The sequence below is a fragment of the Microtus pennsylvanicus genome, chromosome 22 (genome assembly GCF_037038515.1).
Source record: "Microtus pennsylvanicus isolate mMicPen1 chromosome 22, mMicPen1.hap1, whole genome shotgun sequence".
Classification (NCBI taxonomy): Eukaryota; Metazoa; Chordata; class Mammalia; order Rodentia; family Cricetidae; genus Microtus; species Microtus pennsylvanicus.
In genome coordinates, this window is record NC_134600.1 from 9,149,965 (window position 1) to 9,160,962 (window position 10,998).

The following is a 10,998-nucleotide window of genomic DNA, read 5'->3' on the forward strand; positions in this document are numbered from 1 at the left end:
TGCTGCCCTCTGGAAGTCAGCTTCCTGAAGTCACCTGAAACTGACCCGTCGAATTGACAGAAATACTATAAATTTGGGCAGTACAGTGATCTGTTTTCTAGTTTTCCTACCAGGAAATGTTGCCTTGAACTAACTAAGATGTCAGAACGGGTTTTAGAAGCTCCTCATTCCCTGGAATTTATCAGAAGTACCACAAAGTCTTACCTACCTAGCAGACACTGTGAAAAGGTTTTCAGAATAAAGCTTGGTTGACAGAACGCCAAGGTTCCTATGCGTTCATAGCTTTCACGTGTTATCTGGGCTACCAGAGAGAACACGGAAGCTAGTGGCTTGCTTTCTTGAACAGAGGCACAAGTTACCTTGTGAGTTCAATAAGTGGTTATTTTTGTTTACATCCAGAAAAATTAAAATAAGTTCTCTTTTTAAGCTTATTTTATATGATTTTTAACCATGTGTAGGGCAGGTATGTGCACATAAGTCAAGTTTCTTTGGAATCTAGGGGGAATTGGATCTCACTGAAGCTGCAGTTACAGGTAGTTTTAAGCACCTGGGGGTGGGTCCTTTGTGACCACTAGCCCCCAGAACCAAGTCCTTAACCCCAGGGTTGCAAGATATTCCCTCAAGGTATCTTCTTTTTGCATAACAGGATTTAGCCAGAAGCATTCTAGAGATACCTGTTTAGTCCAGTTCAAACTGGGCCACGCAAGCTGGAAATGCAATGGGATGGAATTTAGAGCATATTCCCCCGCCAAACTCTACCACCATAGGGTTTTCCTTTGAACTGTGGTTTAATTTAGGCTGGTGTAGAAGTATTGGGATTGTAGGGCTCCAACAACAAGAACTTATTTCTCACCATCCTGAAAGTTGGAAGTGCAAGACCAGGAGCCGCAGGGGCAGGATCCCCTTCTTCCAGGCCTGGTGTCACCATAGTTCCCAGAGTGTACTGGGAGCTCAGATGAGGGTGACAGGCCCATTCCCGAGAGCTTCTCTTCGTGAGAGCCACAGGTTAGAGCCTCCAGGACCAAATCCGAACAGAAGAACGGAGGAAGTATTGGCTGGCTCTCGCTTTCCGTCCATCGTGCTGGAGGACACCTTGGAGGAGCAGCGCCGAGGGGACACAAGGGCCAAGCTATTCTCACTGTGGCAGACAGACAGAAGGAAAAGCAAGTCAGAACTAAAAGTAGATTCAACCTTCAAAGGCGGATGACCTACTTCCTGCAGCCAGGCCCCACCTCTCAAAAGATCCAAAACCTTCAAAACAGTGCCCAGGACTGAGCATTCAAAGTACAAATCGGGGGGGGGGGGCGCATGTTTCCTACTTAAACCTCACTTTCAGTGCATGAACTTGGGAGGCACAAATCTTCAGTCCATAACAAGCTGGTGGCAACTCAGATGCTTTTAATAAAATAAGATCTAGATTCGATTTCCAAATATTTCCCTTCTCCTGTCACTGGTCCTGGACCAATCACAGATAACACATTTTCCAAATCAATTTTAATATTATCATTTCAACCAGGGAGATAGTTCAGTCACTAAACTGTTTTTCTCGCTAGTGCCAAGACCTGAGTTTAAGGTTGAAAACCCACGTTGAACACATACACACACACACACACACACACACACACACACACACGCACGTGCACGCGCGCGCACACACACACACACATGCACGCACGCACGTGCACGCGCGCGCACACACACGCACGCACGCACACACACACATGCACGCGCACGCACACACATGCACGCGCGCGCACACACACACATGCACGCACGCACGTGCACGCGCGCACACACACACACACACACACACACACACACACACTCATCCATCTGTAACCCCATAGCTGGCAAGGTGGTATCTATCCCTGAGACTCACTGGTCAGACAGCCTCACCTAGTAGGCTAATTCCAGGCTGGCGAGAGATGGTACCTCAGGGGAAAGAGAAAGTTAAGTAGAACCTGAGGCATGACACTAGAGATTGTCTTCTGGCCTCCACATATAAGTGCAACTAAGGGATTTTTCCTCACCCCTCATGGTTCAGGAACCCCGTGCACTCCCTTAGAGGCGATAGCGTTCTGGATCAAGCATAGGACTTTTCTGTACTACTGAGTAATGGCACGGTTCAGACTTAGCAAATTGGGTGCTGTTCACACTTGCCCCAATCTCTGACAAAGGGCAGATATCTTTTAAAAGCTGAACAAGAACATTTAGTGATTCAACGGATTGCATTTTCAAAATCTGACTTGTCAGGATCATTAATAGACAGGGAAATGAACTCTTTTTATTGTGTCTATGAATCCGGACAAATCCATGAGTTATGAAATCATAAGCATAGACCTGAGCCATCTGGATCCTCAGGAAGAGGATGCTGCGATAAAGCTACAAAGAAATAAACCTACTCGCCACAAAAGCCCAACAGCCTGAGTTTGCTCCAATAAAACTGGGGCAGCCGCTTGCATCTGTAACCTACAGTGGGACAGAAGGCAGGGACAGGAGAATTGTGCAGAGAATCCTTCTCAAAAACACGGTGGGAAGAGAAAACTTGCTCCAGAGAGTTGATCTCTGACCGCCACGTGGGCTCTGTGCACATATGTGCTGACTGCGTTCACACATGCGGACATCATACAGTCGTAAATAATAAAAATGGAACCCCCTCACTCCTGCTTCAAATCTTTGGGTGACCCGTAACCCTCCACATTTTACTCGAGGAGAGGGATAGCATTCCGGGACTCATGAATTCGAACAGCAAAACCGATAGCTTTATTTCTACTAACTTCTAGCTGAGTTCAACTCTCCATCCACTTTGAATTAAGGGCAGCAACTCATACCACCTTTATCTCATATGACGGTCATAGTGACAGTATAGTCATTGTATACACTAAGCACAGTTTAGAAACTGTGTGAATCAGACCCACTGCTAGATCCACCTAAGGCCACTCGTGGGGAAGCACTGGCTCCGTGTCACAAAGGTGATGTCAGTCTGGTTTTATGTATGTCCAAGTTCACTAGGTATATATATTTCACTGAAACTGGTTTTCTTCCTAATCTTATGAATTTTACTTTATTCAACTAAAGACATGAAAATTCTTTGAAGATGTTCATAGGTTTTTGTCAGACTGCCAAAAAGGTTCATAACTCCAAAGTATATCTAACATTAAACTTTGAGTAAGGACCATGAATCTCAACAGGTCTTTCGAATGTCTGTGAAGCTCGTACTCCCTCCCCTCCCTCTGCTCCGTCTCTCAAGTCTCCAGTCTTGTCCCGTCAACCCTTCTCCCCTGGATAATGTCTACACATGCTTCAGGCTCTGAATAGCCTTCTTGTCAAAAGTGCGCATGTGTCCGCATATGGGAGAAAGGTTCAGATCACGCCTTTTCCACAGCTAAGTTTCCCAGCACACTGCACGTCCCCTGTGGCTTCTGCAAGCATGGGACAAAGACAGCCCTGTTAGTAGGTCTATCCCTAGTGGCCAGCACAATCTACTCTTAACAGATAGTTAATAACAAATAACACCGTGTTTGAATACAAGAAGAACAATGGTTCATTCCTCTGTTTCTCGGTTAGCCTGCAAGACCAAGTTAGGATTCTGTTTGTGATACCTACAAACCCTAAACTCACAGACCAGTCTCTCTACACAGCCTGTCTAACCCCAACACACCTGATTTCGATATGGCCCGCAGAACGGACTTCCTTTCAATCTCACCACGAGCTCAACTTCCAAGCTCTGAAAAACGATCTCGAATCGTAGGTGTTAATAACTCCCAACTTCGCTTTGATTTAGGTCTCTCCCGGGTGTACCTCACAGTTCCCATGTCTGTCTGCTAGCAGGTGGACCCAGTGTCCCCAAAATATTCCCTAACTCTGCCTTCGTTAAACCTATGTCCATTGATGCTCGTGCAAGGCCTAAACAACAGGATTTACAGTCATTGCCTTAAGCATCTTTTATGCTACGGATGCAAAGAAATACAGTAGCCATCTAGACAGGGTAAACAGGCGGTGAATGGGGGGGGCAGCGGTACAAAGGACTGGCTTCATTTACATACTGGAGGGAGGTTGTTCTGACTCTAACACCCAGGGCAGGAGGTATAAGGGCCTGTGGGAAGGTCTGAACTGACCCGGGATCCCTACCCCCAGTGTTAAGGTCAGCAATGCACTAGGAAAAATTCTGAGGACAGCTCTGTACCCAGGATGCCCGTCTCCTGCAGGGCTTCCCATTTGAGTCACAAAGACGGAAATTTCTGCGTCGACTTGCTCAGTCGTCCTACGCGTCATTCTGTGTACCTGTGAAAGACGGTGAGCACGACACCGAGACACATTGGGGCTGTCGGTTGCTTTCATGAAGTGTGAGTCGGAGCGTAGCCAAAGTCTCTCCTGAATTACTGTGCTCTGGTACGGCAAGATGGAAAGAGAAGGGCAGATGTAGTGTTTGGAGGGTTATAAAAAGTTATCAGAAGTGACCAGCGAAGACCCAGCTAAACACGGGAAGGCCAGAGCCAACCTATGAACTCAGCCAGTTAGTTAGGGTCCCAAAGACCAGTAGGTAAAAACTTGGGGTTCAGGAACCCATGAAGTGGGGGATGGGAGAGGAGCCTGGTGAAGTACGGACAGGGTGGGATAAAATGAGAAGAAAAAAAAAAGGCAGATGGGACCAAATTCTGTAGGGCCTTTGTGGGGAAAGCTAAATTAGGCGCTGGATTCTATTGCCCAAGCCAGGAATTAAATATAAAAGAGGCGGTATAAAATTTGCTTCTTCATTCTAAGTTTTTCTTCAAATGAACGTGTAACAAGGGTTCTTCTGAAATGAACGCCCCCTCCCTGTGCTCCTCTGTGTGGAATGGCTTCTGCAGGGCAGGGCATTTAGGACCCTGCCCTTGAATTTCCGCTCCACTGCTGTCTCAAAATCCTTTGAGGTTTTGCACTTAGCCCCACGTTTCCATTTGTCTTGGGCTCCGCATATTATCCTGCCGAGCCAGTGTTCCTAGCATGGGAAAGAAACGTGGCTCTGTCTTGTGGGGTTTACGCACAAACTGCATGTTGGGGTGCGGAAGACGGGTGTCGTGGGTCCCCACTGAAGAGGCCTGGCAGTATGTGCCAGTTAGGCAGGTCTTTCCCACTCTACCTAGAATGCTGCCATCCCAGATTCAGGAAAGTCATAAAAACCGCAGGCAGAGACCAGTGCTTTTTGTCCCGCAGCCAAAGTCAGAATCATTTTCCAGTGACTAAGCTATTCTCCTCCCTTTATTCTTCCTTGCTATTGCGATCAGCCTGGGTGGCCGGGGGGATCTGGTGCAGCCCGTGTGCACGCGGGGAAGGAAAGTCGCCCTCCGCTCCCCGCAAGACCCCAGAGGCCCCACCCACCTACCCGAGAGCCGAGCCTGCGCAGTGCGCGGCGGGGGGGGGGTGAGCGGGAGTGGGCGGGGAGGGCGGGGCGGGGCAGCGGTGGGAAAGCCCCGGGCCCGCGCCTGCGCGCTGCCTGCCGGTCGGTGCTTTCGCTTTTCGATTTCCTCTCAGAGGAGCCGGTTCTCGGTGCCGGCTGGTTTCCCCGAAAGCACGTGGTGCGGCTCTTCCCGGCAGCCGCCTTCCCACCCCCCGCGGCGGCGAGCGCGACCGCGCGGCGCAGCGCCCCTAGCGGCGAGCACCGTGCGGGCCGCCCGCGGGGTCCCAGAGGGATTATTCTAGGTCCCTTAAAAACGTGTGTGACCGGGACCCACCACCTTAACGTTAGCAATCTAGAATATCTTCCCTGGGTTTTTATTTCTTTATATTTGCAGGAGCCTTAGAATGCAGACTATCTTTTATTCTTTTTTTTTTAAATTTAGCTGTTCATCGGATGTTTTCCAATGCAATTAAATAGTCACCGTCAGCATAACTTTGATAGTCTGTCACTATCAAATTGTGCTTTGATGTGCAAATATGAATTGCGCTTTGTCAGCTAGAATAATTTTTTTCACCAACTTTGGTAACAGTGCCCTCCAGCACAAACCGTTCCCTCACAACTAGTCATTTCCTTATGGCCCATTTCCTGTAAGTCCAAGAATATTGTGAAAGTTTTCACAGATTTTATGTATTGTTTTTATGTGAATACGTGTGTTCCTGCATGAGTTAACGAGCACCACATGCATGCAGGTGCCCTCAGAAGCCAGAGGGCATGGGATCCCCTAGAACCGAAACTGGGGTTACAGGTGGCTGTGAGTTGCTCAACGGGAACGCAATCCCAGCCCTCTCGAAAGACAGACTATTCTCCTGACCGCTAAACCATCTCTCCGTCCTCGGCTTTTTAATGTCTGGTAGAATTTTGCATGATGTACCACTTGTCATTAACGAGAAGAATTTGGCTTGGCAGTGCATGGATGGTCGTTCCCCCAAAAGTGTATTGGGCAGAAACATATCGTGTGCACACAGCAAGTTTAAGATGTGACATATATCTTGTATTTCAACAAGCTGCGCGGTACAGGGACTCCCACAGAGCTGCTGTTAGCTGAACTTTGGAAACACTCACTAAGATAAGGGACGATACAAAAGCTAAACCAGAGTCATCAAAGTAATTTTAAGAGCAGTGTATTTCCATCTGGGTCCAGCTATGCTTCAGATAAACCAAAAGGGCAAATACAAAATAAAGTGACATTCTTGGGACTGCGTAGTAGCAAGACCTACAGAAGACAAGGAAAAGTGAGAAAACAGCAGGAAATTTTTTTTTTAGGAATTCCAATGGATAGCCATTTAAACTATGGCAATACTACTGATTGTATAGCATAGCTAAGTTATAATAGGTCTAACTTAGCTATACCTATTAGAAGGTATAGCTAAGTTAGAATAGGTCAACTGAGAGGCCAGGGAAGTCTGTGAACATTTTGCTATACATTTATTTGCTGGACATTAAGCTGCCATGTTTAAACAGATCAAGGTTGTGAGGAAATACCCCATATCTCGTACCTGACCAGTCTTTTGATGAGGGAGTCATAGGCACACACAGGGTAAGGCATTCCTTGAAGAGATGTTCCAGGCCAAATGCCTTGGGGATGGGAAATAGGCTTGTTCCACTTGAGAATTTTTGGTTTAGATTTCAGTTTTGATATTCTCTGTTCCCTACCTCTCTGTAAGATCTGCATCAGTGATCAGGTAGATAACATAGAACACATAACACATGTACAATAAAGGTATTTAACTAATCTGGTATATAACATAGAACACAGAACACATGTGCAATAAATACAAGTTGGCAAAACAGTCATTTACCACTGCTGGTAAAGACCAGCCAATGCTCTGCTCATCTGGATCAGGCCGGTCTGATCTCGCCCCAGTGTTCGCACAAATCTAACGCCGAACCCTGGAGAACAGCACTGACCCCACAGTGGCCCATCGTCCTTCATCCCTCAAAAGGCTGACCTCACTTGCCCAGACATAACAGGGCTCCAACTGATACGAAGTCTTATCTGTTACCTAATAGTGTTCAAAACAAGTCACAGGCCAGCCCAGATTCAAAGGTTGAGGAGAACGTTCCCTCCATCTGTTAAGGAAGTCAGTACGCAGCTGCATTGCAGAGAGGAGCAGAAAGCAGAGGCGAGCATGGTGGCCGCTGAAAGTCCCACATTGGGTGAAGAACTGTGTAGATGCTATCTACCCATTCGCCTTGCCTGGTGGTGTTTCTATTTGAGTGCTTCTATTTCTAGCTGCCATAATATTTATTTAATAATGGACATAATGCAACAAGACAGGTATAGTCGATTAACATAAGAGAAAGACAGAATACAAGAAGGGGTGGATAAGGAATAAGGATGATCTTGATTGTTGTTTTTCCAAGGAAAAAGAAATGTTCCTGAAATGAGAGATTCAGAACACTTTCTAGGAGTCCTTCCCCTCACCATCACGAATCACGAGTTAGTCCAGTGCCTTCGTTATTCGTTGTACAACGTGGCTCCTAGGTTCCTCACACCATGGACTTCCTTTTGTCTACATACCAGTTCAGGCATGGTAAAGCACAATTTCTTCTTACCTGATTGATTGCCAGTGATTGAAGGGACGCTTGTCATAGCCTGGCCCTTTCCTTCAAACCCAATGCAAGTCTTTGTATTCGTTGTTTTACATTGTACCCTATTGGCAATATGGCCAGCAGCAGCGTTCTAACCTGTTACGATTAGAATGATTATTTTGTCATCTGGAAAGCAGCTGATTCGGAGGGGTGGGGGGAATCTCAGATACACAGTGAGAGCCAGTATAGGCCAGTTCTCCAGGCATGAGGCTCGAGGGGGCTGCCTTGGACTTTCTCCTGGATCAAGCAGTAGGAGCAGCTGCACCTGGGAATACCACTTCCTGGAAAAAAGAATGAATAAGAAAACAATAACAAATGAATGCCACGGAGCATGGCAAGTTACAATTCCTTCTCTGACAGTTACAATTCCTACAATTCCAACCACCATTCCTTTTACTGGAAGAAGCCACAAGCCTGAGTCAGGGCACAGAGAGGTACGCTCTATTCTCAGTGAGCCCATGATGAGTTAGGAAGAAAAACAAGATTTGAAAAATACAGTTTACCAGATATGCCATTGTTTTTTTTTTTAGTTTTATGTCTTCTGCATACTTGATATTGTTGTTACAAAGATGCAACTTCCTGAGTTGAATCTTGCAAAATAGTATCACGTATTTGGAAGTATCTTTCTTCTAGGTTTCTGTTTTGGTTTTGGAAATTTTTCATTTGTCTCTTTTGCTTGCGTTTCATTTTTTAAAATTTGAGATTATAACTGTATTTTTCCCTTTCCTCCCTCCAAGCTGTCCCATATGCCCCTCCCTGCTCCCCTTTAGAGTCGTGGCCTCTTTTTTTCACCAATTGTTATTGCATGTATATAACTTAAGTATAATCTGTTCAATCTGCATAATGTTGTTTGCATGTGTGTTTTCAGGGCTGACTTTCGGGGCACTGGACAATCTCTTCCCCAAACCCCACTCTGCTCCCAGCTTTCCTCAGTTGCTGTTGTTCTTTGAGGCCCTGTGTGCCCCCCCCACCCTCCCGCATCCCCTTCCAGTTCAGAAGCTGATGTGTTACATGGTAGTTCCTACAACATAAGAAAGAGATTTCTTTTCAGAAACTGTAACTCTTAGGGACAATAGCCCTTGAACACTTCAAAAAACATAAAAAATTACAATGAAAACTTTGAGGGCAAAATACAGACACATTTAATTGGGTAATTAGGCAAGGAGATCCCAGATAGGAAGAAAGGCAGGGACATTGAGAGCCCCGGGATGACTTGGTGAGGGTGGATGTGTGACAAGAAAATAAACTATGCAGACGGAGAAAGAACATGCGCGCGTGTGCGCACATCCCTGGGAAGTTTCTTAGATCCTTCTCCTACCCAAAGTTGCTGCGCTATTCGAGGCTTGATTCAATAGCCATCTACCTGAAGGAACCGATTGATTCTATAGGTACACATTCCCAGAAGATCTAGCCGGCCTCCGTTATACCTGTCGGAGAACGGACGTCTGCTCTGGGATTTTTTTTAAGATGAGTTACCCATCAAATAATTTGGCAAGCACAGATGTTGGCTCAGGGGACTTTCCAAAGACAGCACGGACTGGTGAGTGGAGTGTGCGTGGAGGGGGAAGAGCTTGGCTTGTTCAGAGAACAAAAGTGCTTACGCAGGCAATGAAAAGTATGGCACAAGTTATTCAGAAGGTGATAGGGGAACACGGCTTTAGAGAATACACTGAGAAATTTGAATTGTATAGGAGCAAACAAGAAAAGCCATGATTAATATTTTTTGAGTTTGGAATGACACGATCAGTTTTGCAATTAGATAAAGATCACTAAAATGACTGCAAGGAGATTGAACTAAGTGGGAGGGGTGAGCTGAAGGAAGGCAGTCATGTGGAAGCTAATGCCGTAATTCAGGCAAGAGGACGGGGCGGTTGGAAGAGGTAGGAAGAAATCAATGAAACTTTGGGGATAGGAGCAAGCCCCAGGGAAGCTTAAGGACCAAGCGCTGGAGAGCAGGAAGAAGGCACGCAGCTGATGACTTTTATTCTGAGTTTAACTGGTTTAAAGAGTCAATAGGTATCCCCGGACAGGGGGGCCGTGGAGCTTAGAGGAAAGCCAAGGGTTGGTATACATCTAGGAGTGACCCAGACCATGGAAGCTGCCGGGAAGGCCACCAAAAGTACAATGGGAGAAGGGGAGATGAGGTCCTGACCTTTGCGGTTAGTGGTTTAGTAATGGAGATGGGGGCCATAGAGAAGTCCAGGAAGGAGCAAAGGAGCAAGGAGGTTCTATCCTCATGATCACAAGGGAGGAAAATTTCAACAATGAAGGTGTCAATTGCGGGAACTAGCTCTTGTAGACCAGGCTGGCCTCGAACTTACAGAGAGATCCGCCTGCCACTGCCTCCCAAGTGCTGGCTGGGATTAAAGGCGTGCGCCACCACCGCCCGGCTATGTTTTTCTTAAACTTCTTAATTAGATTTATTCATTTTATGTCGTGTGTTTTGCTCGCATGTATGCATGTACACCACCTGCATGCTCGGTGCCTATAGAGGTCAGAAGAGGGCACCAGATCTTCTGGAACCTTCATGTGGGCACCAGGGATCCAACGTCTGTCCCCTGCAAGAACAAATTGTCTTAACTGCTGAGTTAAAGTTAAGTCCCTGTGTTGAAGGTTTTTAAACGGGTAAGTAAAGCGGACATCCCCTGGCTTTAGAAACAGGGCAGGTAGTCGCCAGTCCCCAACTCTGCCTTCTCAGCGATGCAGCTACTTAAAGCTGGGTCTCGGCAACTAACCCTCCGCAAGCACAGAGCTTCCCTGTCGTTGTTCTCCAAACTTGTAAACAGAGCCTCCAGTCTGCGGTTTGCACCGGCGTAGCGGAGCCCCAGCTTTCTTACCCAGGGGGGTGGGGAGACGAGGGACAGGAAGACCGAGAAGCAGCCACACCGCGCGGGCGGCGGGGAGGTGGCGCGCTCGCGGAACAGCCGGCTAAATCCCGCTTCTGATTGGCTGGTGCGGGAGGAGGC